This window comes from Euprymna scolopes, chromosome 3, assembly GCF_053919585.1.
Source record: "Euprymna scolopes isolate OS-2025 chromosome 3, ASM5391958v1, whole genome shotgun sequence".
Lineage (NCBI taxonomy): Eukaryota > Metazoa > Mollusca > Cephalopoda > Sepiida > Sepiolidae > Euprymna > Euprymna scolopes.
In genome coordinates this window covers 52279205-52306275 of record NC_136484.1, presented here as the reverse complement: position 1 = coordinate 52306275, position 27071 = coordinate 52279205, and the positions used below count along the sequence as shown (strand labels likewise).

Sequence of the window (27071 nt, the reverse complement as noted above, 5' to 3'; positions counted from 1 at the left end):
CTCTTACTTTATCTGTTATGGACCCGAGGTAAACCAGATAAATTATTAGATAACATTTCTGAAATTTTCCGAACAAGTTTTGTATTTTCTACTGCAGACGATTTCTTTTTTTTTTTTACTTTGATCTTCAATATTAGATGATTAATTATCTATGGATCTTTAATCTACAAGCCAACTTGAAAGTTTGTCTAGACTGATCAGATTTGATACTTGGATTCAAGTTGGTAGTCAGTTCAAGATTTATTTAATTAACTTCTCAGCCATGATAAATGGGCAAGATTTAAACTTGTGTGAGATGATCCGCTTTGATTTTCTAAAGTCGTTCTATAACTTTTAATTGCTTTATTTAATTTCTAGCAGTTACAAAGTCAAAATAATTTGTTAAATATTGCGATTCAAGTATATACATATACTAGTTGCATTTACCCGACATTGCTTGAGTTCAAATATATAAGACTTTTTGCTTTTGATAAATAACTTGCAGAGCTCGAGTGCACGAATGGGGTGAGGGCGTATTACTAATTTTATAAATTCATTAGGAAAGAGTGGAAAGGTTATTTTTACCTCCAAAATAAAATTTTCTATCCATAATATAAAGATCATCATATATGAACCTGAAGATTCTATGGTTGGCATTGGTTTCTCTGATATTTTCTTAGAATTCTTTCTAGAAAATCATTGAGTACTTATGGGAGGAACAATGTGAAGGTTGCCAAAAGTGAATTTTATGGAACAAACTGGGTTTGAACTTTAAACACTAAGGTTGCCAGTTTGTGTCGTTAACCACTAGATCACCATCATCTCTGGATATAAAGATAATATGGGCATAAATAGAACTGTAATAAGAAAATGGCCATTGGATTAGAAAACAATAGTGAATTAATTCGGTGTCCTTTTGCAAACCAATATGCAATTTAGTTAACCAGAATATGTTGATCGTCTGGCTATGCCACATATATTAGAAAGCTAAAGTTTTTGTTTTTAATATGAATTTGGTATTTTATAGTGATTGTCAGTGTGATTAAATGACCCGATTTTATAGAGATAAGACAAAATGCATTAAAATTCTTGAAATATTGTTTTAAAATAAACAAAAACAAAATGAAACATTTTTCTTTATGCTGTTTTATTAAGATTAATTCGATGTCATTAAAAATAAAAAGGTTTGGATGAATTTAAATCTTACCTATTTTTACTTTCAAGTAACTGAAGAAAAATCGATGTTATGTTTGGAAATAAGTGAGGGATTCACATTTCTTAAAATGCATTCTTTTTTATGAAGTTTTTAAAATCTAATTTTCTTTTACATAATTACATTTGTGATTTCAAAAAAATATTCAATCAGTATTAAATTAAAAACAGAAAATTCAATGTAAATGAGTTATTTTTTCCCCTCAAGAAAGACTTGCATTGACATTAAATTGTTTCATAATTTATGTACGAGTATTTGGTTGCTTATATTTAAAAAATAAAGCAAAGAAAAAAAAAACAATTAAATAGGTTGGTACTATTTACCGTTTCAGACAAAAAATAGAATTTCCTAGTGAAATTATATATTATTTTATTTTAATTTTTTGAAATCCTTTGAGATGAGGCTTCATAATTTGTGTAATCATTTTTTTTTTTTTTTTTTTTTTTTTTACAAACTATTATTCTCATTTTCATAGTTGTTGTTTCACTACGTTTTGGTCAACTAATCCTCTGGCCTTCGTCAGGTTGTTAACCACGATGGCATAGGAATGCTGAGTCTTTTAAACTGCATCCCTAGTAATTACTGCCTTCCATAGTTGTTGTTGTTTCACCACATTTTAGTCAACTAATCTTTGACCTGCTTTAGGTATGGTTTGAAACTGCCATCTCAGTGAAATGGCAGTCATTTACTGAAATCAAGATTTAGCAACCTGCAGGCCGGATTCGACCTGCGAAAGTATTTTGACCGTGAACCTGATTACCAATGACACTATTTTTAACATGATAGACAAGGCTTTCGAATTCAACGAAAAGCCTGCTGTTATCTTCCTCTGATCCTCTCAGCAAAATTTGAATACTAAGACCGCAAAAACATGATCAACACTCAATCACCTCATAGAAAAGTAGGCTTTTAATATCAATGTCAGTGCTAGAAAAAAAAATCGACTTTATAGGTGTGTAGATTAATTTAGATTACATTTATGCAAGTATTTATCTAAATGTTTTATTTTTTTCTTCATTTCAGGTGAGTTCAAAATGTATTTTCTTGATTATTTCTCAAGTTGGTAAGTACTTCATATTGCAGTTAATTTATTTGATTATTATTTCTAATTGAGTTTCTGTGTTTATTGTTTGGATCTTTTTTTAAATTTCACTTTACACCATGTTCTTCTTTCAAAATCTATCCATTGTAGTTTTAATAATCTAGGGTAGCAAGGTTTTTCTAAACTTTTACATTCAGAGATGGGATCAACTTTTAAAAAAAAAAAAAAGAAAGAAATCTGACTTAAGTTTAAAGAAAATTCTACTGCTAAAATGACACTCTCAGATATGGGTAATCAAATTTTAAAAATACAATATTTGAGTCAGTTTTTTTAAATCACAACTCAAACTCCACAGAACTTATGTAGAGTCAGTATCAACTAAAGGATCACTGATGTCTGCATTGGTAAACCTTGTCAAACACACAACTTTATATGACCCTAGTATTATTTAATCTGGATCTGGATCTGGATCAGAAGTTTTCCAACTACACCATATTATTTGCACACATATAGTTTGATTTTATTTGTATAAGTTTATTGATTTATTCAAACAGATGTGCTCATCTTGACTCTTGCTGCAATTTTAGCCATTGTACTCTCTGGCCTTCGTTGTGTCCTTGAAAATTTTCTGATGCAGGGGCATTAGAAGACATAGTTATTAAGACATTAAGAAAAGAGTAGAATTACAAATTAATTGACGTAATCTCATTATGTGGTTAGTGGAATGATAAAAGCGGCTTGTCTCTGGAGAAAAGATTCAGCTTGAAATTCCAACAATGTTACCAATCACAATAAGTACTTGATAATACAGATGATTGGTAACGATAGCTGAAACTTTAACTACAAATAAAACGAGGACACTTAGCCAAGCAGTGCACTCTATCACAGCAATTTTCCTATCTTTACACATTCAGTCTTAGCCAAATTTTATATTAACTGTAGAGGAATCATAAAAAAATGCTCCTGTACGCTATTTCAAGGCAACAAAACATATTCATTTTTATTTATATTTTAATTTTTTTTTACATGTTAAGTTTAATTTATAACAATTATGTTTCTTTATGCTAACCTATGTCTTATTTCAAAATGGTTCTATTTGGTTAACGTGCTGTTTGGAGATTTCTAATAAATCCGTAGAAAAATGAAATTACCAATTTTGGGGCATTGAAAGTGTGTGTGTGTATATATATATATATATATATAATATATATATATATATATATAAGCAGGGAAACCAGACGTTGCGCGGAATTGAATGATGATCAACAAATGTTTCATCCTCCCATATTTTTATTCTCATTGAAATTGATGAAATCGCCCATTTTTTAATTAAATCCACTGATTGCCTACTCTAGTTGGGAAGCCATTGCAGTGCATTGGAAGAGAGCTTCACATTCCTCCCCACAGTGACTTAATCCAAAATATATTGTAATCTACATTGCACTGGAGCAAACCTACTGTTGATTTTATAAATTGCTGGCAGGCCGCCCGGTATTGCCCGGCCGTAAAATACGCTAGAATATGATAATTTGATTAATGCAAATTTTGTATTCATTATTATACTAGCGAGGGGTACCTGGCATTGCCCCGGGTGTTTTTCGGGGTATGTGAAAAAACCCCGAAAATGTGAAAAAAAAAAACCGAAGCCTTCACGACGCGCAGTTGGAAAATAGTAAAGTGTTTTAAAAAAAACAAGTGCGCGTTTTTGATTGACGTGACTGCGATAGGTATTCAGCAGCTATTTTGTGTGGGACAGTTTTGAATGAGGTGAATAAATCGGTTTGTTTGTTTTTAAAAATCCGCTCCCTGTTTATTAGGAGGAGCGAAATGAAAGCTACAGTCTGATATGACGAAGTCGACATTGAACAAACGTTACTTGTCTCTCTTGAGACAACTGGCTTTCGGCCTGTTATTAGAGTCGAGTTTTGCTTTTTTTTATTCCGAAAACCGAATGTAACGCATGCCGATGTGGGAAATGTCGAATAATTAACGTTTGAAAGTCAATAAAATTAAATAGACAGGCGAGCTCCATGGGTAACTCTGAGATATTACAATTTATAGATGATATAAAAAGTTTTAAGAAGTTGTGAACCGAGCAAGCTCTTCTCTGAAAGAAGCCTTTTGTGGACATCGAGGAAAAGCGTACATACATACATACATACATACATTTTCGCTTTTATATATATAGATTATATTGGACCCAATATATAGTAATGATTTTAAGTTTAAAAAAATTGTCGTCCGCCACCACCGAGAATCGAAACCAAAACATTTAGCTTACAATTTACTTTTTCCTTTGATGTTAATGTCTGAGCTATAAAGAGATGTTTGCTGAAAGGTTAAAAATTAAACCTGAACCCTTAGCTATTATGTACACATGCATATTTGTAATGCCATCGTTTGACCTTCACCTGGCAAATTCCATTTTTTTTTTTTTAATTTTCATACTTTTGCAACGATTTTCTCCGGCTAAAACCCAAATATAAAGTTTCACATGGATGCCTGTGGCAGGTACTGATCGTTATGAGCGATTAGTGCTGTTTTGAGGCTCTTACTTGCATATATAGGTGGACATTGGCTGCCTTTTCAACTGTCATTATTGGTTCCTGGCGTTCACTGTTGGTCATGACCAGTATTGGCGTTTTTTAGGCAATTACTTGTGTTTGGCCATTAACAATAACTATTGATCATGACCAGTGTCACGCCCTATCAAACTGTTCTAAAATAAAATGGCTTGTCTTTAATATTCGTGCACTGTCATCTATTATATGGTACTGTCATCTAGTGGCAGGCACTGGCAGTTATAACAGTGATTTCAAGTGGTTACTGTTGCTTCTGGACAGGGGCTGGCACTGGCAGGAACTTGTCATCGAGTAACAGGCAATATTATCCAGGTTGGTCATTACTCTTTTAAGTTAACTGCCTTTTCATAACGCTGGTAAGCGCTGCTGTTTCTAGTTGATTATTGCTGTTTTTGGTCACTGGCAAGCAGTGGTGGACTGTGTTTGGTCACTGCCAGGCGAATTATCCTTCTACCATGGTATGCTATTGTTATATAGAGCACTGCTAGGGGATGCCAAGTAATCTGAACGATTAGTATTATGATTGTTTTTAATGCCTAGAAAATATGTATTAAGACGAATTAGGTATTTTTAGGATAAAAATATCATGGTAGAACTGTATCAGGAATGTTACAACAAACAAGAATGTTAGAAAATAAACAATAGAAATGATTTTAGTGATGGCATCAGGTGATCTTAATGTTACCTGAGTTAATGACATTATGAGATAGATTTTGAGAGACATGCAGTTTAGTCAAGTGTTTGAAGTCAGACGGGGAAAAGTTAGACAAGTTAACACAAAAGATATCGTCTCCGCGTTTTGGAAGCTGGAAGGCACGCGACTTGAGCATAATGTAGAAAATTGCAGCATCTTGCAGCTCCAATGGGAAGTCAAGAATAAAGTTATATGAAATATATAACCTATTGTTGTTTGGTTTCCTATGGAGGGAGATGAACTTGAATAATCAGAAGAGACAAAGACAGAACGGAGAGAGGTATGTTCTTTGCCTGTGCACTACACAGAATGAATGGTAATGAACTGCTTTATTATTTGTGAAACACCCACACATACATACAACAATAGAAGAACATTTTAACCACTAGACGTCACACACTATATATATGACAACATTAAAGAGATATCAGTTAAATAGATGCTGTTTATATACCGGTCGACTATACAACACTATGACTTGTTTTGAATAGTTACTCTCATCAGAAAAATGTGGCAAGTGAATGAAATCGAATGAGAATAGATTGAAAACATGTATCGAGTACAAAAATTTAGTGTGACCATTTTCGATTTATATGTGGAGGCTGTGCTTGTGAATGTTCCTATTATATATATATATATATATATATATATATATATATATATATATATATATACACACACACACACAGTAGAACCCCGGGATACGGCATTAAAAATTAGTAAAAAAAAAATCTACTGTGTGTGTGTATAATATATATATATATATATATATATATATATATATATATTTATTCCCTCACTCCCAGAGTTCACCACTCATCACAGAATGACAATCATCAAATATCTTCACGCTACACATTTACCAGTGTAAACAAATAGACCCATTTTGAAATAGGTGTAGAGAAACACTCATTACAATTTTTTTTAATTAAACGTTATTTTGTAAAAGCATTAAATTTAGTGGTTCTATATGGTAAATAGCCCTGAGTGACAATTTTTTAGGAATCTCCAAAAGTTATTTACCCCAAATTTATTGATTCTTTAGAGATGAAGATTTTTTTTTTCTTTCTTCATCAACTTATTAACTTTGGATTAGGTCATCTGAGTGACCAATTCTTGCAAACATCAATTAAAAAAATTTTTTTTTTAATAGACTCTGGAGTTGTGGGTAACAATTTATTCAAACCCCAACTTGTGATTTTAACACAAAACTTTGCTCCCTTTTTCTGAGTAATTTCTCTTGAAACATGACTTTGTGCAAAATATCCATCCTTTTTTTTTTTTTTTCCATGATTTTTTTTTTTCTTATAAAGCTGGGGATGAAGCATCCTATCAGATGCCAAACATTCACCCACTAACTCAGATATTCCAACTAAGAGATCTTAAGATTCTGATCACTCTTTTAAGTGCAATTGTTTGAATCTCTCTTGTACTTAGTTCACTGAGTATATTTGCTGGATAGTTTTTGAAATTCATTTTCATGAGTCCAGTTACTCCTGGAATGATAGAGATCTTCCTAAGATTCCAGTTTCTTTTCATGTCATACATAAAATCTTGGTATTTCGTATTTTTTTTTTCGTTTCTTTTCAGCTCTGTTTAACCCAGCATTATTGGTGACACTAACTTCTACTAAGGTTGCTTCTTTCCTCTCTTTGTCCCATCTCATTATGTCAGGTTTTATGGTTCCGTTTTCTAGGTATGTAGCTGTAAGAATTGGATAGTCATACTGGATGGTGTATGACTTATTTCCAACTGTTGTTTCTGGTAAACATGTTACCAAGATTTGCTGTTGCATTCAATATTCAACTTTTTACAGATGGTACAGTGGAGTTAATATTGGTTTATTGTATGTGTAAATAAATAAATCTTTTCATGGAAGCAATTCTGTCATGATTTTTTTTCTAAGCTGCTCCATTGATTACATAATCAACTTGGGATTTTCTTTTCTTTTATCACGAAATAGAAGAATTATTTATTGGTATATTATAGACTGTAGATGGATGCCCTTCTTTTGTGTTGAAAGTTAATATTTCGATCAGTGATTCTTCAATTGTTCTCCTAGCACAAAGCCCGCTGGCAAATACAGAAGGACTTTACTGGCTTGGCTTCATGATTTGATTTGAAGCCAATTATTATGATAGAGTAAATCACTGAAACACTTGCCACAATTCCGGCTGTAGTTGTGTATGTCTGGGGGTTTTTTTTTTTTTTTCATAGAAAACAATAATTTATTTTCTCAAAAATAAATTATTAAAAAAAGAAAAGTTTCGTAATTGTTAAAGTTGTATATAAAAAAGTCAAAATCTTAAAGCTGTAATTTGCCACATAACCCGTAGAGATATAAATCATTGCACATGCAAAATTTCAGCTAGATTAGACAACTGGAAGTTGGTCAGGGGTATTACTTATTGCACGCCCCTCGTAGCAAATAATGGTTCAAAAAGATGGGATGAAAAACTCTGAACGGGAAACATAGCCCCCCCCCCCCTCCTTACACACACAAATGCCACAATTTTTTTGTTCCAGTTTACGCTTTTTGTGTGTGTACATTGCAGATCAGCAGAGATATCCCATGTTTTGCGGATCAATTTAAAATTCAAACATTGATTACGGATTTTTAGTCGATTCTTATAATGATTACCACTTCCAAAATCTGATAAAAATATGCTGCTTCACTAACAAGTGTTTTTCTTCATGGAAAACGATGATTTATTTTCGACAAATTATTTTTTAAAAAGAAAAGTTTAATAATTGTAAAGTTTTTTTTTTAAAGGAATGTCATTTTCAGATTATAGTTCAACTCTGACAAAGACTTTGTCAACTCATGTGAGAAATTACATTTTGATTGCTTTATGATAAAATAACTCTGAATTAATTCGCTGTTAGTTTGAATACTAATCCAAGGGCATGCTTATAATATTGAGGCAGCCTTGGATTACCCGGGATTCTTCACATAATAAAAGTTCAAACTCAGCTCTATTATAACCTTTATTATTGTAAAATGCAACCACTATTAGTGGTGGGGTCACAGTGGTATGTGTGTGTGGGGGGAGGCGGGTATGTTTCTGTTCAGAGTTGTTAATTCCATCTTTTTGAGCCATTATTTGTCATCTTTGGAAGTTTCTCCATCCAACAGGTTTTTGTTGCTAATGGAGAGTGATTAAAATATATTATATTTTACCTTTTTTTTTATACAGATTTGTTTTTTTTATGGAAAGAAATAGAATGAGTGTAATTTATCCTTGGGGACGAGCAGTCTATTTGCATTGTTATTTAGACATTTCTCTTTCTGACTCGTATCCTGTTGGATTACTGCCATTATTTCCCCCTCCCCCCAATCTTTACTATATGGCATCATTAGTACTCCTCCGAAAATCAGCTGTTTGTCATTTAACTCGCAAAGAAATAATTTTATTAAATGTTTTTTTTTTTTTTTGCATCTAAAATATCTGACATTCGAATCAACTAATTCTGTTTATTTTATGTATTTTTTTATATACCGTTTTATGGTATTTCATATTTATAGAGTTGGAACTATTTGTACGAATGTAAAAGAAATTAAAAAAAAACAAAAAAAACTGGCAATGACTTTGGTGAGTTCATATTTAATTAAGTTGGTTAGAGTAAAAAATAGAATAAAAATTTCCATAATATTTGCTTTCTAACAATTTTTTAGCCTTGAAGAAAAAGTTCAAAGTGTAATAGTTATGAAAGGAAAACTTCAGATCTAAGAAAAGAGGAACGGCATTAATTATTGAATTTTAAGTTTTTTTTTTTTTTCATCATTAAAAGATCTTAAAAGCAGACAACTGAACACTGAATTATCTCCCCTTCCTCCTTTTTTACCGCCTGTCTGATTCAATGGATTTCCTTTTGACTTGTTTAATCTTCGCGGTTTCTACTGGAAGAGAATTGACATAAATACGTTTGATATTAAATAATTGGTTTCATTTAATGCCTGCTTTATATTTTATTCGTATTCTTCTTAGAATTCTAGTGAAAATCTTTATTCATTTCTTTTCATTTGAATGTATAAAGGATATTAGAAAAGTTAATATGCAACTACCATGTTTGCTTTTAAGTCTACATGATAGCGTTTTCATTTGATAGGTTATTAATTTGATATAATTGTTATTAAAAACGTTTTTAAAGAATACTAGCATGCCGCTCGGCGTTGCCCAGTTGTAAAATACGTTTAAATAGATTTTATTTTATGCAGATTTTCTATTTAATATTATAGAGCCAATTTTTTGATTATTATATTATATCCAATATATAGCAGTGATTTCAAGTTTTAAAAAGAAATATGACCTGGGTGTCATCAGCTAGAATCGAAACCAAAACATTTAGCTAGCAGATAAGTATTGTACTTAAACAATTATGTATTAGTTACAACGTTGAATCCGATTGTAAAATCGTGCAGGTGTCTTATCTGGATTTAAATGATATATATAAAAAAAAAAGTGGTATTTGCACGCATACACTAATATATATATATATATATATATATATATATATATATATATATATATATATATATATAGTTTATTATACAAAGACAATAAACAGACTATATACCAGCTCTGTCCGGCATTAGCATTCTTTAATAACCAAGCGAGTTTCATTGGATTTACATCTAGGAAACCAAGCAATACAACCGGTGTGTGCATAATATATATATATATATATATATATATATATATATATTAAAAAATAAAAGAATTTAAAACTGTAAATAAAAAATTACAATTAGATTTATTATCCAACAGAATATTTCAAAAACAATTACTTTTGAAGTATTCTGTCAAATAATAAATTTAATTGTAAATTTTAACTTACAGTTTTAAATTCTATTATTTTCTCTTATAATACGCTCTGCTTTCTATTGTGTATGTGTTGAACTTTTTCATTTGGTTGGGATTAATTCATTAATATATAAATATTACTATTTATATTACATTGTTTATCTTTGATTATATCGGGTAAACATTTCTTTTCCTCTGTATTGATTGTTTATTTAACGATGTTTGGATGGTCCACAGTTTTATAATTATTAAGATAAAATGCAACAAATAAAAAATCAGATTTTTCGGGATAAAACATTGATCTCCTAACGATTGAGAAAATGGATATATTCTGATGTATACCTGCATGATGGAATTTTAGATCCAGACTAGCAATTTTATGGCTCATTTTCATCCAAACTTTGTTCATAACAATAAATGAAAATAAAAAAAAAATTTATAAACTCATTCCATTTCATTAATGTATTACACTTTCAATTCGAACGGCTATGGTTCATTTGAAGAAAAACAAAAAAACAAAAAAAAACATTCATTTCATGTTATAATCGCACAAATTTTTTTCAATTCTAATGAGGATGTTTCCTTTAAAAAAAAAAAAAATTCACGTCACAAACACATCAAATATTTTCAAATATTACTCTTTAATTGTAAGCAGTCTATATAACATTAGTAAATAACAATTACTAACAATATTATTTGCAAGCTACAAGTTGTTAATCTCTTAATTAGTTAATAATCATGACGTTCTATTAGGAAGCGCCTTACAAATACGACAAAATTATTTCTACAAATTCAGATATATGAGGGGTGGTCTGAAAGTAATGCCCCCTTTTTTTATTCCATCTGAATGGATCAGAGAGAATTACAAATTGCGTTGCTATGATGACAGAACTTGTGCATTCATGACCTGAATGTTTCATCTTTCAGTTGTAGATATTGAGGGTGTGAGACTATAAGGAAGCAACCCCCTATCATAGGCGTGCATCAAGAGCAGAGATGCTTCATTGAATTACTAGCAAAAGTGCATTGATAATGATAGTGACTATGTAGAAAAATAGATTCTGGAGCACAAAAGGTTGCTTGCTTTTATGGTATCACTCCTGATCTTTGTAGATCTTCAACTTTTTAAGTTTAAAAAAAAAAGAAAAATAATAGGTGAGGGGGGGGGCGTTTTACTTTTGGAACGGCTCTTGTAAAAAGAACAAAAATAACCTTTTCTTAATATAACTAAACACACAAAAAAATCACTCTACCCACTGGAATATTTTTAGATGCTATTGCAAATTTGGTTATACAGATGCAATACCAATTTTCCAACACCTGATGGTCCAGCATCTCTTTTAATCTTTGATAAAATCCCAAGAGAGAACTTGATACCTGCTATCACCAAACAAGTTCACTGAGAAGCCAACAGATGATTCTGTGTGCAGCATGCCATCAATTTGTTTACGATGTACCTGCTGGTGATAGTCTCCTTTTATTATGAGATTATAGTTTATCATGATTATATCTTCACAACCAAATTCAAATGGCAGCTATGGGGTTTAATAAGACACAAATTCCATAAACAAAGCTTCTTTTCTAGAACCGCCCGTCTGTGGAACTATTCTGCTGGCTTGCTTTCCTAGTTAATTACAACATACTTGTCTTCAAGTCCAATGTAAACAAGTTCTTGTTGAGTCACCCCCTTAAATAATAAAATTCTACCCAATTTCCATCACTAACAATCAATACACTGGTGGGGGGGGGGTTGCTATTCTGTTCACTCATACTTCTTTAAATTAATTGTTAGTAGAAATGATACCATTTTTAAATTTTTTAGTGACCCAGAATATCAATTTTAATTTTTTTTTCAAGATTATAAAAAAATTCTTACGTTGATCTTTACACGTTCACGCATACAAGGGAAATATGTTACATATAAAATTTCCCTGGAAACTTCATTGTCATTAAAATCGCATGGAATTTTTTTTACAATTATATTATTTTTTGTTGAAAATATTGAATAAACAATGTTTAATTCAATGGTAATTTCGTTAGTTCCAGAAATTCTTTTTTAGTTATAATGATTTCATTAATACGGACTTTAAGAGCTTCTTTCATAATGTTCCTGAAATATGTATTTTAAAAATTTTAATTATTAACATCTATGATGCTTTATTTTCATAAAAAAAGAAAAACTAAATTCATACGTTTTTTTGTTGTTGTTTTTTTTAGTATTTAAAACTATAACTTTAGTAAAAGTGTTTTTTCTTTACATAAAATAATACACTTCACTAAGATTAGATAGAAAATAATGAGTTCATTATATTCCATGATTGCTAATTAATAAATATTGAAAAGTTCATTAAAATTGGTTGATTTCCTAATTTTCCTTGACTGTACCAGTATGCAGAAATTTAAATGTAATGTGTACAAATATCTTGCAACACATGACTTCTAATTGACAGCAACCTCTTACATTTCAATATAAAGTAGCCAATATGTTTTGTTTGGGGGGAATAAGAGTAAAAAGATAAAAATAATAATGTATTAGAAAATGAGACGGAAAAAGAAATCTTTATTTCTAAGAACGTGCTGCAACGACCAAAATTTTTTTTTACAAAGGAGTCACCACATCAAGACCTGGAGGCCACTCGAGGATAAGGGTTAATGAGTGTACGGTAGTCAATGGGACAATATCATAGTAATCGTTAGTAATGGAAATTCGGTAAAAAGGGGACGGCTCAAAACCAGATTTAATTATCTACTTTCTTACAATGGAACGATAATTGGACAGACTTTACTTTATATGTTAGATTTAGATTTGCACGTGCTTATCTCCAAAGTCACATGGCTGCCAGCCATGTTTAAGCATCGCCTTGGTCGACTACCAATCAAATACTGTCTTCTATGACTAGCGGCAATATGAATGTGGAGTACAAACAGACGTCGCCTCATTAAAGCATGAAGTATTATTATTTGCCATAGCATTTCGTGGAGAATCAGGTGTGTACCATTCCCAACATGAAACAAATACGGCCCAGAATAATAGGCAGGATAAGGTGTGGTTCTGTTATGTCGAGAGAAGGAGTTTTGAAATGATTAAAGGCTGACAACAACCACCAGGTATCTCGAGTAGAACGAGAAGTTTTTTGTTTTTTTCTTTTTGTAATTTTAAACCAAGAAGTCTTGGACTGAAATAGAAATTCTGTTGGGGGGAAGGTAAGCTTTTTGGAATGTCGGTTCATCAGTGAAACGAGGAAAACCTTGTTTCTTTGTATTACCTTTTTTTTGTTTTTGTTAAAGCCCTTAAGTTTAATGTATGTGTCTATTTATATATCGTTTAACAATTCCTACAAATCTTTATATGAATTTTGCCGAGTTCAAATCCTATATGATCTATTCTGGTCATTTATGAACTAAAACGTATAAACCTGTACCACTTCCTACTCCAGCTATGGATAAAATATGGGTGGAGGTAATTGGCCTAATGGATGCCATTGAGGACTAGGAAATCAGTTATTTGATGTACTGTAATCATTTATGCAGTAATACTGTTGGGTAAGGTATGAACCTATAATCTACCCTAAAAATAAAATTGCAACTTGTGTTCAATTAATCTGGTACAATGGATCATTAAAAAAAATTTTTTTTTATTAATGGGTTGCTATAGTATCAAAGCAAAAAAAAAAAAAAAACACTTGATGATATAAGAGCTAATGATATGGATGGATTAACAATCGAATGATAATAGGGATTGAGAGGATTGAAAATCTACAGGTACAATCATTCAAAACAGCTGACCTAGAAAACAGCAATTATTCTCCCTTTGTCATATCGTTTATGGAATGTGAGGACTAAAGGACAAAATAGAGGGAGGTTATGAGGTTGCCGAAAATAATTACTTTCAGCGGCCTGATAATTCCCTTGTTACCTTGCTTGACTTGACTAACAAGATCACTGTTGAATGAAGGTTGATGAAGGTTGCCACAAGACAGACAGTATACCTCAGATTTTTACATCTCTTTGATGCATTTTGTTGCAATATTTTTTGATATAAAAATAGAGTATGATCACTAGGGCTATGACAAGAGAATATTCTTATCATTGTTTTGACTTTTGAGTATATATCCAACACAGCCAGCCACATTTAATCAACCGTGAACCACATCACTCTATATAAAAGCATATAAGATATCAACTGATATACACTTGAGTCAAAACAATGAAAAGAATATGCTGTTGTCCTAGCCCTAATGATCACCAAAAGTTGGAAGATTCTATTTATAGACACTGGCGATAGAAACTGACTAATCAAATGGAGCCACGTTCTGCTAGCAACCAATCAGAAACCAGAATGGCTCCATAAAAATATTGAATATTTTAGCATACCGGCACATAATATTTTCATGTCGACACTAGAAAGATCTTCTGCTCTTTCCTTGCAAAATAATAAAGTCCAGGACCTGTACAGAAGAGCTACCCACTGAAAATTCTTCATCTCCAGGACCTGTACAGAATAACTATCCATCGTAAACTCTTGTGAAATTAAACATGGCTTACAATTCAAGACCTGTCTTAACAAATACTGAGGATGCATCTCTCCCAGTGGACTTAATGCACCTCATGATACCTACCTGGAAATTTCTACGTCCCAGTGCAATACATATAGTGCCAAGCATACCGAAATGGTCGCCCGTGGTTACTATTATACGTGTAAGCACAGCTAATTGTAGTTTTTTTTTTTTTTTTTTTTTTTTACAATGTAGTCACCACTTATCAAGGCCCGGAAGCCACTCAGGCATAAGGGTTATTGCATGTACAGCAATCAATGGGACAGTATCATAGTAATCGTTAGTATTGGAGATTTGATAAAGTGTCTTACTTAAGGGGCGGTTAATCAGGAATTTATGTTGGACTTGAAGACATCCAAGTTGTAGTCAGGTGGGAAACAGGCAAACAGAAAAGAGTTCCACAGGCATACACTTCTAAGAAAGAAGCTTTGTTCATGGAATCTACATTTTCGTTCTCGCACAGATAAAGAGTGGGGAAATTTTTTGACAGTGGTTTCAGCTAGACGGGTGTTTATTGTGAAAGATTAGTGAGGGGGGGCAGAGATTGGAGCTCAGACGAGCACTTGCCATGGAAAATTGTAGTTGGATACCATATTTTACACACGTGTTTGTATATGAGCTACTTTATATGCATATTTATCCGCATATTCGTGCTTAAAGATACATATATATATATATATACATAAAGACAAAGTTTCTATGTTAATATACTAGGATAAAAAAAGATGTGACCTATTTGGTCATCCATTGTGCTATGAGTAGATTATTTGAACCAGGAAAAAGCGATTTTGCAAAACCACTTTAATCTTTAACTAGCGGGACCTGTGGAAATTCCACAGGGGACTCATTCATATGTAATATATTGATGTTGGCATTCTGTAGATGTTCAGTGTAAATGGAGACACTCTGATATTATTGTAGCTTTTTTGTTAAAACTGCAAAAGTATTTATCTAATCTAGCATGAACGCCCGGTAAAGCCCAGTCGTAAAGTACACTTAAATATGATATTTTAATTCTTGCAGATTTCGTATATATTATTATAGAGTTAATGTTCTGTCGATTTTTATATATCATTAAGTTACGATTTAAAAAAAAAAAATATCCATATGACTTTGGTGCATTAGCTTGAATCGAAACCGAAATAAAAACTTATGAAAATATATATATATATATATACTTGAGTTCCTTCATCCATAATCGAAACCAAAACTTGTGAAGAATTCTTGGTAAAATTATTTATGACATAAAATGGAAGTACATAACAATTAAACGACCCGGATGTAAGCGTGAAACAGAAAATAACACACAAGCTATCGTATTAATATAGAGATAAATAAATTAAATAAAAATCAAGGCAATACTCCTTATTCGCTTTCTGTTCGGCCTCCTCTCTCTTTCCTACAAGTTAAATAATTTTATGACTGGTGTTATTCCTTTGTTTTTAGTGGATCGTTCCAATTTTCTTTGTTTCTTCTCTTGTTACATTCAACTGTTAAACAAGAGTGACAAAAGGGGCAATGATAGAAACAGTATGAAATAAAATACAGTGAGAGAGAGGGAGAAAGTGATAGACATGCTCTTAATAAAAGATGGGTCACTTGATAAATTGGAATCTAAGGAATTCAAATTTGTGTGATTAAAATATATAGGGAAAAAAACTTCGGGGAAATAAACGTCAATTAACTGAGCTTTAATCTATATAAATAAAGGGATAGATGTATGTATATGTGAAAATATTTAACCAATAAACACTTAAACTATTGGTCACATAACACTAAAATTAACAGAAAATAGTAATCGTACCTCAAGGATTATTTATAACTAGTAAAATCTTTGTTTGGAGGAATAACGCATACAGAAATACGTGGGAAAGTTGAAAAGCAAAATGTTCATTTAAACATGCCCACATATTTCTGTTACTTTTGCGCATGTGCAAATTCATTCATAGCTATCTTATCTATGTGGCGATAGCTCAAACGGTAGGGAATGCAGCTGGAGCCCTAAATGTTTTGGTTTCGATTCTAGCTGATGGCACCTAAATCACTTTCTAACTTTGGAAATTGGTACTATACAATATGCAATAGAGAATATTCAAACATATTCTACAAACAGGCAAGACCAGACGCTCCTTCCCGCACTAGTATACTAATATATATATTTTGTTTTAAAAAAAACACCAAACTCCTATATTTTTTTGGTCTACAGATATGAAACTTAATATATAAGGTATTTTAACCCATGCGAAACTTTATATTTGAGTTTTAGCCCAGGAAAAATCAGTACAAATGTGTGAAAATTAAAAAAATAATAAAATTTGCCAGGTGAAGGTTGAACGATGGCATTACAAATATGCATGCATAACGTAGTTGCTGCATATTTTCATTTTTAGCCTTGCAGCAAATATGTCTTCATAGCTCAGTCATTAACAGGCGAATGACAAAATAAATTGTAAGCTAAACGTTTTTGTTTTGATTCTTAGTGGTGGGGCATGAGTCAACTTTTTAAATCATTACTATATATTCGGTTCAATATAATAATAAATACGAAATCTGCATTAATGAAAATATCATATGCAAGCGTATTTTATGACTGGGCAATGCTGGGCGCCTTGCTACTATAATTAACAAATACTAATTCAACGGGTCGCAAGTTGTCTAGTATAAATCTATCTATACTCCTATAAATTCGTTTTTCTTCTGTGTGTATAGATATTCATATTAAAACCCCTCTTTTCTATTTATTTAAAAAGAAAATACAATTTTCTTGTATATGGTTTGTGGAATTGCATTCACTAGCAAAAGATCTAGCTAATTTGCATATTCTTTTAAACATTCATTTTAATTAATTCCCTATTAGTTGCTTCGGTTTTCTTATGGGATGATCATCTAGAGTTAACTATTACGTGTAATTATATTCATGCAGATATTCTACATGATTTATACATGCATAATATTTGCGTAAAAAGTTTATAGTAAACACAAAATTGTTTCCATATATATTTATGTATATGTATATGTTTTTGTTTAACAAATTTTGCCTACCAAACTCTCCCTAGAGTTTTTGGTCTTCAGACATGAAACTTCATATATAAGGTATTTGAATCCATGCAAAACTTTATATTTAGGTTTTAGCCCGGAAAAATCGGTGCAAAAGTGTGAAAATTTAAAAAAAAAAAAAAAAAAAAAAAAAAATGAAATTTGGCAGGTAAAGGTCGAATGCCGACATTATGAATGCATAACGTAGTAGCTATTGGTTTATGTTTTAATTTTTAGCCTTGCAGTAAACATGTTTTCATAGCCCATTCATTGACGGCAGAGGCAAAATAGATCGTGAGCTGAACGTTTTGGTTTCGATTCTCAGTGATGGCGCATAAGTCTTCTTTTTTTTTATATATATAATTTTTATACCATTACTATATATTGAATCCAATCTATCTGTCTATCAGTCTATATAACTATGATAATGAAAATGTCTGCCTGTCTTTTCTCTATGGTAGTTAAGGAAGATTATTATACAGAAAGGAATTACTTTACATATTCACACTTTTTAATATATACATATGCACATAACTTTATGAACAGTACATAGGGCCCGAGCAAAGCCGGGCGGAACTGCTAGTATACAAATATAATGGTCTTTAATTTGATTTTTTTTTTTTAATTTCATACTTTTAATCATTTATGTTTGTTTGCTTGCTTAAACAATGTTTAATGTATTCAGTTGTGTGTGTGTGTGCTCTCTAGAGGAAAGTTCTAGTGGATGTCCTATGTCTGTATGCAGAAATGAATAATCTGAGTACATGTGTAAGAGAAAAGGGCGCAATGTGATAGAAGATATATGTGAATCTCTTGTACGGGAACGGCTATGGCTGTGTGATTATTGCGATCGTGTCTTGTAAATGTGGTCGCTTTATGTTCTCTATCCAGAAGTTGTGTAAGGGTAGCGCTGACTCAACCTAGTTCAAGGGAGGTTAGTATTGGCGGAGGTGGGAATTGTATAGTGATTTACATGTTATGACACTTTGCTTTAGCTCATCTTCTTGAAGGCAGGGGGAGATAATCTGGGGCGAGGATAAACATAAAACTTGGTGGATGGACAGGTTGGGTACAGTTGGGGAACATTTGGTGGTGGTGGTTGTGTTACGCTCTGTCGCTTAATTGCATGAGCGCCAGTACACCCTGCTTTCGCATGAACCAAAAAAATTTCAAACAAAAACAAGGTTTACAAACAGAAAGCTGCACTTTGTCAAAATGGAGGGTTTTTATTTCTTTTTCCTGGTTGAAAAATTAGTATTTTGGACATCTAATTAGATCTTGCGTAGATGCATATCCTGCTTTGCTGCTCCCCTCTGACCACGACCACCACCGCCAGTACTGCCGGATTTCTCCTTAGCTGTGCAATCCATCCCTTTCAAATAGCAAGGTGATGGATGAGGCACCATGGACAGCTTTCTCACCTTTGTCCTCCCAGTTTCCTTTCTCATTGCCTCCTCTTCCTCCTCCTAAGACACAGTTTCTTCTTTCCAACGTTTTTCTTGAAAGTTCTCGAATCAATTGCTTGAATAATGATTAAAGATATATTCATCATCTAACTAAGCATTGTTTACGCCTCTTGCGTTTTTTTTTTTTTTTTTTTTTTTTTTTTTTTGCTCTCTTGATTGTGCTCGCCTGTTTTCACTTTCTCGGTTGTGATCTCGCATTAAGTTTCCTGGGGTTTTTTTTTTTTTTGTTTTTTTTTTTCTTGGTTTCTCTCCACCCTTTTAATTTCCAATCTCTGCCTGTTAAGAAAATAGTAGCACAGTTTTTTTTTTTTTGTTTTTTTTTAGGAACCTAAATGAAGCATTAATATATAAACTTTGATTCTAACCCGGATTTAACTTCTAGCTGCCAATTTAAGAAAAAACGGAAAAAAAAAAAATCTGTATTAGTGATTTTTCCATAGCCGTGTGGAATTAGAAAATGATTTCGAAGCATGTAAACTACCAATTCAAAAGTAAATTGAATTAAAGCTTATAGGCAACAATCAAATGTTATGGTTCTTTTTTTCTGCTTTTAAATCAAAGAGAAACAGTATTTGCTTGTATTAACGAATCCTCTCCAACTCTTTCCCTCTTTTGATTTCTTTATTTCTCTCTCGCCATCTACCAAAACAAATATCAACTCTCCCTTCATCCATCCCACTCATTGGGGGTAATTTATTTTCTTTAAGAGACAAATGCCTCTACTTTTGTAGCTTTTGGAAATTACCACTCCAACTACACTGGACATAAATTCTATTCAGTTTTTTTTCTTTCTCTCTCTCTCTTTTCAATCCCCTCTTCCTAATCTGCTCCTCCTCTTGCTAGGTTTTAACTTTGGGAGATTTGTTGAAGAAAACCTCTTCAGGCCAACATTTTTCTTAACCATCGGGATACATTTTATTTATTTATTTTTACTTTTAGTCATGTGACTATTTTATACAAGTTTCTAAGTACACAGATTTTTGGATATGTAGCCTGCACCTTATTTTATTTTATTTATTTTTTCAATGACATTCCTTGTTTGGTTGGACTTCTGTATTTCTGTAATTTCATGCTGAAAAAAAGTTAACTGCATTTCACGTTTGCTGATTTATCGCGTTGGACAACTTTTACTCGATGTACTCTGAAAGAAAAACTCTGCGTGCGTAAGTTTTCATTCTATTTTTTTTCTTTTAAAACTTTCTGGAACAAGGCTATGGAGTCTGTAAGTGAAACAAGATTCCAACTTGCGCTTTAATTCTTTTCTTTTTTTTTTTAAGTAATCTCATCAAATTTAATTTGGTACTCCTACAGTTTATCGCCGAAAATGGAGACGCCATTTTTTTCGCCCACCTGTCGTTTAATTCCGAAAAAGAAATCAGTATTTTAAACTATGACCGAAGCATGAAATAAATAAAAAAAAAAAATAAAAAAATAAAAAAAAATAGATAAGGATTTTTCGGTTTCATTTAAATTTGTTGACTAGGTGTGTAAGAATTTTTGGGGAATTTTTGACACCCTTAACACAAAACCTCAAATAAAATATACAAAACTCGTAATTTCTTTTTTTTAAAGTGGGTTGTTTAATTTCTTTATGGAATATACTTCCAAAATAAACTATTAAAGTTTTTTTTAAATAATAGAAATATTATTTTTTATTTAAAAAAAAAAAAGTGTTTGTTGGTTCATGCAGCCATTTTTTTCTACACAATGAAAGGAATTGAATTTTACGAATTAAAATTTTAATTTAAAAATCTATCCAAATTTTTCTATTGGTTCAATTTTTAAGATATTTCAGGCTTAATGTGAAATTTTATGCTCTTTCCAATAAACCGAATATAATATTCTAGACAAACATTTTTTTTAAAATCTAATTTAAAACGAAAACAAAGGATAGTTATGTGCAAATTTACCTGTAAAGTCAGTTTAAAACCTTTAAAAAAAACAAAAAAAACACGTTGATTTTTTTTTTTTTTTTTAAGTGAAACCTCACATTTTGAAAATATTGTCCTGTAAAAATTGGACACCTACATCATTTTTTTCTATTTCATTCAATGTTGTTTTTAGATTTTTGAAAAAAAAAAAAATCATTGCATAAAGAAGAAATAAAATATTTTAAATCCAAAGCTCATGTAATTCTTTAAGAGAATAAAAAACAAAATGGAAAATTTGTCAGCGGGTTCTATTTTAAAAAGTAAACATTGATGAGTGAAATGTGATCATTTTTCAAGATGGTGACCCATCATTGACTAATTTGATTGTTGACAGCAAACACGTCACAAATTCAAAGGGGAGATAAGACACATATAAGCACTTCGAATGTTTGTTTTTTTATATAGTTACTACCGGGAAATATATTTGGTCTAATGTGTTGTTTTTATGTTTTTGAAATATTTAATTATTGGCGGTTTTCGGCCTCCGTATTTCTCAACTGGAAGAAAGAGAGACAACTCAGTTTGTGAACCTCTCATATGACAATTTAAAATTGCGGTATTTTTGAATCCTTGCTTAAAAAAATTATTTTATTTAAAAAGTACATGGAATATAAAATATGAATAAATTCTTAACAATGAAGAATGGAAGCACCTATTGGTTATTATTTTTTACAGGTAAATGATTTTTTGGAATTTATATATATTTATTATATTCGAAGTAAGTTAAAATTCGTTGATTTTTAAAAAATCTTTTAAAGAAAACCGATTAAAAAAATATTGCATATTTTTTTATTAAACTTTTTATTTTAAAATTTGGTCTTTGCTCCTTTTATTGAAAAAAAAAACAAAACAAATAGGGTTTAAATTACATTTTTCAAGTAGTTATAAGCTTCGAAAGACAATGAGTCTAATTATTCAAATTTTTATCACTCATTTTTAATGGCGACATCTAACACTGCTAGTTGTTGACCCTTCAAAGTTGCTTTGATTAAAAATAATGTTTCATTAAAATTATTTATTTGTTCGAAAAAAAAATATTTTATAAAAATTCAATGTTGTTTTCATTACAAAATTGTTTTATTAAAATTATATTTTCTTACGCAAACATTTCAATAAATGTTTTTACAATTATATTTTTATAAATTTTTATACAATAAATGTTTTGGTTTTCAAATAGTGCTCACCCAGTTTAGACAATTATGAATATGCCCTTTTCATTTTCTGTTTTTAATAATAAGAATATATATACGTTTCATGAAAAACTTTCCCGTTTTCATTAAATAAATTGAAACATTTCCAATTAAACAATGACTTTCTTAATTTACCTTTTTCATGGTTCTTTCCGGAAGTAATTAATCTTTTTATTTTATTTTATTTTATTTTTATTTAAAATACTGATTTCTCCCTTGGATTTTAGCGACAGGTACGCTAAAAAAAAATGGTGTCTCCAGTTTCGGCGATAAACTGTAGAAGTACCTTTAATTTAAATAAAAATAACAAAAAAGTAGGTTGTATTATTCGTGCTACTAATCTTGTTTTGGTTATTTTTCACACAACATTTTGGCTGATGTCATCTACAGCTTTCTTCAGAAGCATCTTTTCAATCATGGGAATATGTCATATTAAAGAATCTATGCCAATTCAGTTCAAAATTTTGTATAGGTTCCCCAGTTCGACATGAAAATTTTGAGGTTCAAAAAGATAGGATGTACCTGGAGAAGGTTTGAGCTTACATCAGTCGAAACATTGTGGAAATGACAAAGATGAAAATAATCACTTAAATTATACAAATTATTTATCCTTGTCAAATGAAATTCTGAAATGTAAAATAACTTTTTTAGATAATCTTTTTTGATACTTGTGCACTTTTGCCACCGTGCTGAAATAATGTTATTTCGAAAGCCATTCTTAACATGGGAGGGGAAGGTGTTTTATAACTATTCTTTGCTCCCACCTAACAATTTAAAAAAAAGAAAAAGATATCGTGAAGCTTGAATTTAACCTGAAAAAAAAAACTATTTAAAAATAGCGCGATGGCAAAAGTGCAGAAGCACCATCTTTTTTCTTAATAAAAAGAGAACCACTATTTTGTAAATGACAGTGATTTTGATATATTTTTAGTTTTGATTTAAGCATTTTTTTCATTATGTATCACATATTGTTTTTATTTAATTATTATTATTTATTCTCTTTCTTTTTTCTTTGTATTTGCTCTCATTTTACTATAGATTTTACAACTTTCAGATCTGGTTAAAAAAAGAAAAAAACTTATTGGATGTTATGTGTAAAACACAAAACTAATGAAATTATGTATAATATAAATCTCACCTGCCTGTTTAAATGTATGTATATTTGTATGTCTGCCTAAAACTTTTGACAGAGGCGACTGATTTTCATGAGATCGGTATCGTTTTGGAGCTCGACCCTTCAAAAAATTGGCTAAAAACATTAATTCCTTCACCCTCAACTGGGCACTTTTCTACAGGGGGAAGAAGTCGCTTTTTTTTTTCTTTTTTTTTTTTGACGATATTTTCGAAAGTCAACTCCTCTTTTCGATTGACTAGCCTTAATTTAATCCTTTGCCACTTCCGGTTTGGTGATGGACGCAACGGCAAAGACGTCACGTTTTTTTTTTTTTGTTTTCACATTCTTTTCCTCCTTCGCGGTACGAGTTCTAGCCTGCCTGCCTACCTACTACCACTTTTTTTTTTTTTTTTGTTCAACACGTACCTCCAAATATCCGGGCAACGCCGGGCACCCAGGTTAGTTACAAATAAAAAGAAATAGACATTGAAATGGGATTAAGCATATATATTTTTTCACATTGTTTTTTATCAGATGCCCCTGATAAAGCGGAAATTGATTTAATATTTTCAAAATATATTTTCTACTACCTCAACTTTAATCTATCTACTTAACACTGTTTAATAAGATTCTTTCTTGATGAAGATTCATATATGAAACGAAGTATTGAAAGCAGCATGAAACTGTGTTAATTCTTTTTGTTCTTTACAGTTTGTCTTTACCTATTTTCAGTATCCCCTTTTTTTATTATATTTATACATATATATTTACATAAATCAGTAAGGTTATTGCTCTATTTTTCTTTAATAAATATTTAAAAATCTGTAATAATTAAATGTACTACAAATGTATGTAATGTTTATCAATAACAATTTAATATGTGTAACTAATATAAATGTTTACATATGTCGAATCCATAAAAATAAAATAATTTCAGAATTTCTTTGTAAAATAGAATCTACTTAATTTACCCTTCTTTTTCTTGTCTCGTGGCATGTTCATGCCGTAGATGAAATCATGGTTAGTGTTTTCCATAGGCTTCAGACCATTGCTTGTTCTTGGACTCCGATGGTAGTGTTGAGACCCATTGCCATGCACATCCAGTCTAATATGCTGATCCTTTGCCTTCCTCTGGCTCTCTTTCCGTCAGTTTCATCCTCCAAGATGTGCCGTTTGATGGCGTCTTTTTCACGCAATAGGTGTCCAACAAAGCGGCACTGCCTTTCCTTGATGATCAGCATCAGCAAGCGATCGACCTTCATCCTTCTTAGGACTTCAGCAATTGACACTCTCCCTGTCCAAGAAATCCTAAGCATTCATCGATAGAATCACATCTTAGCTGCCCCCAAGCGTTCACTCATCACTTTGTCCAAGACTCACATCTGTATGTCAGAACTGACCATATGTAACACTTTTGCAGCCTTTTCTGGATTCCAAGACTCAGATTTTGTGCACCCAAAACGCCTTTCATATTCATAAGCGTTTTCTTCACAACAACTATTCTGCATTTGATGTCTGATTCTGATCAACCATCTGATGCAATCATGCTTCCCAAGTATGTAGGTTGCTCTTATCAACATAAAAATACAATAATATATAATACATAATCTATATATATAAAAGCCAAACGTCTGTGTGTATGTATGTATGTTTGTTTGTAACGCTAAAACTTTTGAAAGACGGAACCAAACTTGACAAATTTGGTATCATATCGAAGCCCCATCACCCGGATGACAAATATCGAAATTTCACGTCAAATGGACCACTAGAAGTTGGTCAACTGATCAGTTATCTTCGAGGGGGGGCCCAAAAAAGCCTGTCATTATCTATATATATAAAAGACAAATGTTTGTTTGTAACGCTAAAACTTGAGATGAAAGATTCCTCTCCCCTAAGAATAAAATATATGTTCAATATCTGCTTTTGTTTTTTCATTGTTTATATGGTCCCGAGCAACGCCGGGTAGCCCTGCTAGTCTATAATATAAATCTCACCTGTCTGTTTAAATGTGTGTATGTTTGCCTAAAACTTTCGACAGATGCGTCAGAACGTGACGAAACCGGTATCGTTTTATACCTCGAACTTTCAGGCGATAAATTTCGAAAAATTGGCTAAAAACATTAATTCCTTCAGTCGATAGAATCACATTAGGGCACTTTTCTACAAGGAGGGGTTACTTTTTTCACAGATATTTTCGAAAGTCATCCACTCTTTTCCTAATTTTGACGTTCGTCACTTCCGGTTTTGTGATGGACGCATCAGCAAAGACATTACATTTTTTTTTTTTTTTTCCACGTTCTTTTCTTTCTTTGTGGTGCGGGTTCAAGGCTGCTTGCCTACTACCATTTTTTGCTTAACACACGCTTCTAAACACCCGGGCAATGCCGGTCACTCAGGCTAGTTAAAAAATATAATGTAAAAATAATTTTATATTTCTTTCTTGCTTTTTTTTACAATTAAGAAAGTTCAGTGCATTTTATTTTTCAGCATAAAATTAATTCTGCAATATTTTTTTACCATTTTATTTATTATACAAAGAGCAATAGTATGTGCATATGTGTGTTTAGCTAAAAGTAAAAACAAAAGCTATAGAACAAAGATCCACAAAGTTTCTATATTTTTGATCAGTGTTGCCCTGATGAATAGTATCTGAAATTTAGAAAAAAAATTATTCATTCTCTGGGATGGGGGGGAGGGGTCAACTGGGTCAGATTTTAACATGCGTGGTCTGTTTTTTAGCATTATTATGTACTAATTTGGAAAGAAAATGCAGATTCATTTCTAGAGGAATCTATAATATAAATCTCACCTGTCTGTTTAAATGTATGTATTTATGTATGTATATCTGCCTAAAACTTTTGACAGAAGCAATGGATTTTCGCAAGATTGGTATCATTTTGAAGCTTGACATTTCAGACGACAAAATATCGAAAAATTGGCCAAACACATTAATTCCTTCATCCTCAACTGGGAAGTTTTCTACAAGGAGGGGTCGATTTTTTGCCAAGCCATTTTTGCAAGTCATTGTATCGGTTGGATTGACTTTGCCGAATTTTAACGTTCTGCACTTGTCGAGTCATGGAGTAGCAGTAAGAGATCAAATTTTCTTTTACTTTCTTTTCCGTCTTCACATTACATGTTCGAGCCTGCCTGCCTGCCTGCCTACTACCACTTTTTTTTTTTTTTTTCTCTCAACACATACCTCCAAACACCCGGGCAATGCCGGGCATCCAGGCTAGTCTATTATATAAAGGTGTGTGTGTGCGTGCTCAGCTAGAGAAGCGAAAGAGGTTAGAAAAAGACGGATAGGGAGGAGTAGAAAGATAAAGGTTTTAATAGAAATAGGTTTGTCTCGGGCAACGCCAGGTAACCCTGTTAGTCATATATAAATCTGATTGTTCCAAAGTATTGTATTTATCTTCCTCTCATGGTAGGAAGATTAGACATTAGAGTCAGAAAATGG

At 31.7% G+C, this 27071-nt stretch overlaps 1 protein-coding gene across 15 annotated transcripts in view; it reads left to right on the top strand.

The window, feature by feature from the left end:
- Window positions 1–27071, top strand: part of LOC145255000 (uncharacterized) — a 471291-nt gene that overhangs the window by 169994 nt on the left and 274226 nt on the right. For 4 of the 15 annotated variants that reach the window (XM_080113930.1, XM_080113920.1, XM_080113936.1 and 1 more), the window contains exon 2: window positions 2216–2255. The exons of 7 other annotated variants lie outside the window; for them this stretch is intronic. The gene's annotated coding sequence lies outside the window, so the exon portion shown is untranslated. Of the gene's footprint in view, window positions 1–2215; window positions 2256–19527; window positions 20537–27071 lie in introns of those variants that run through there. 4 more of the 15 variants (XM_080113914.1, XM_080113918.1, XM_080113935.1 and 1 more) reach the window with 2 other exon arrangements.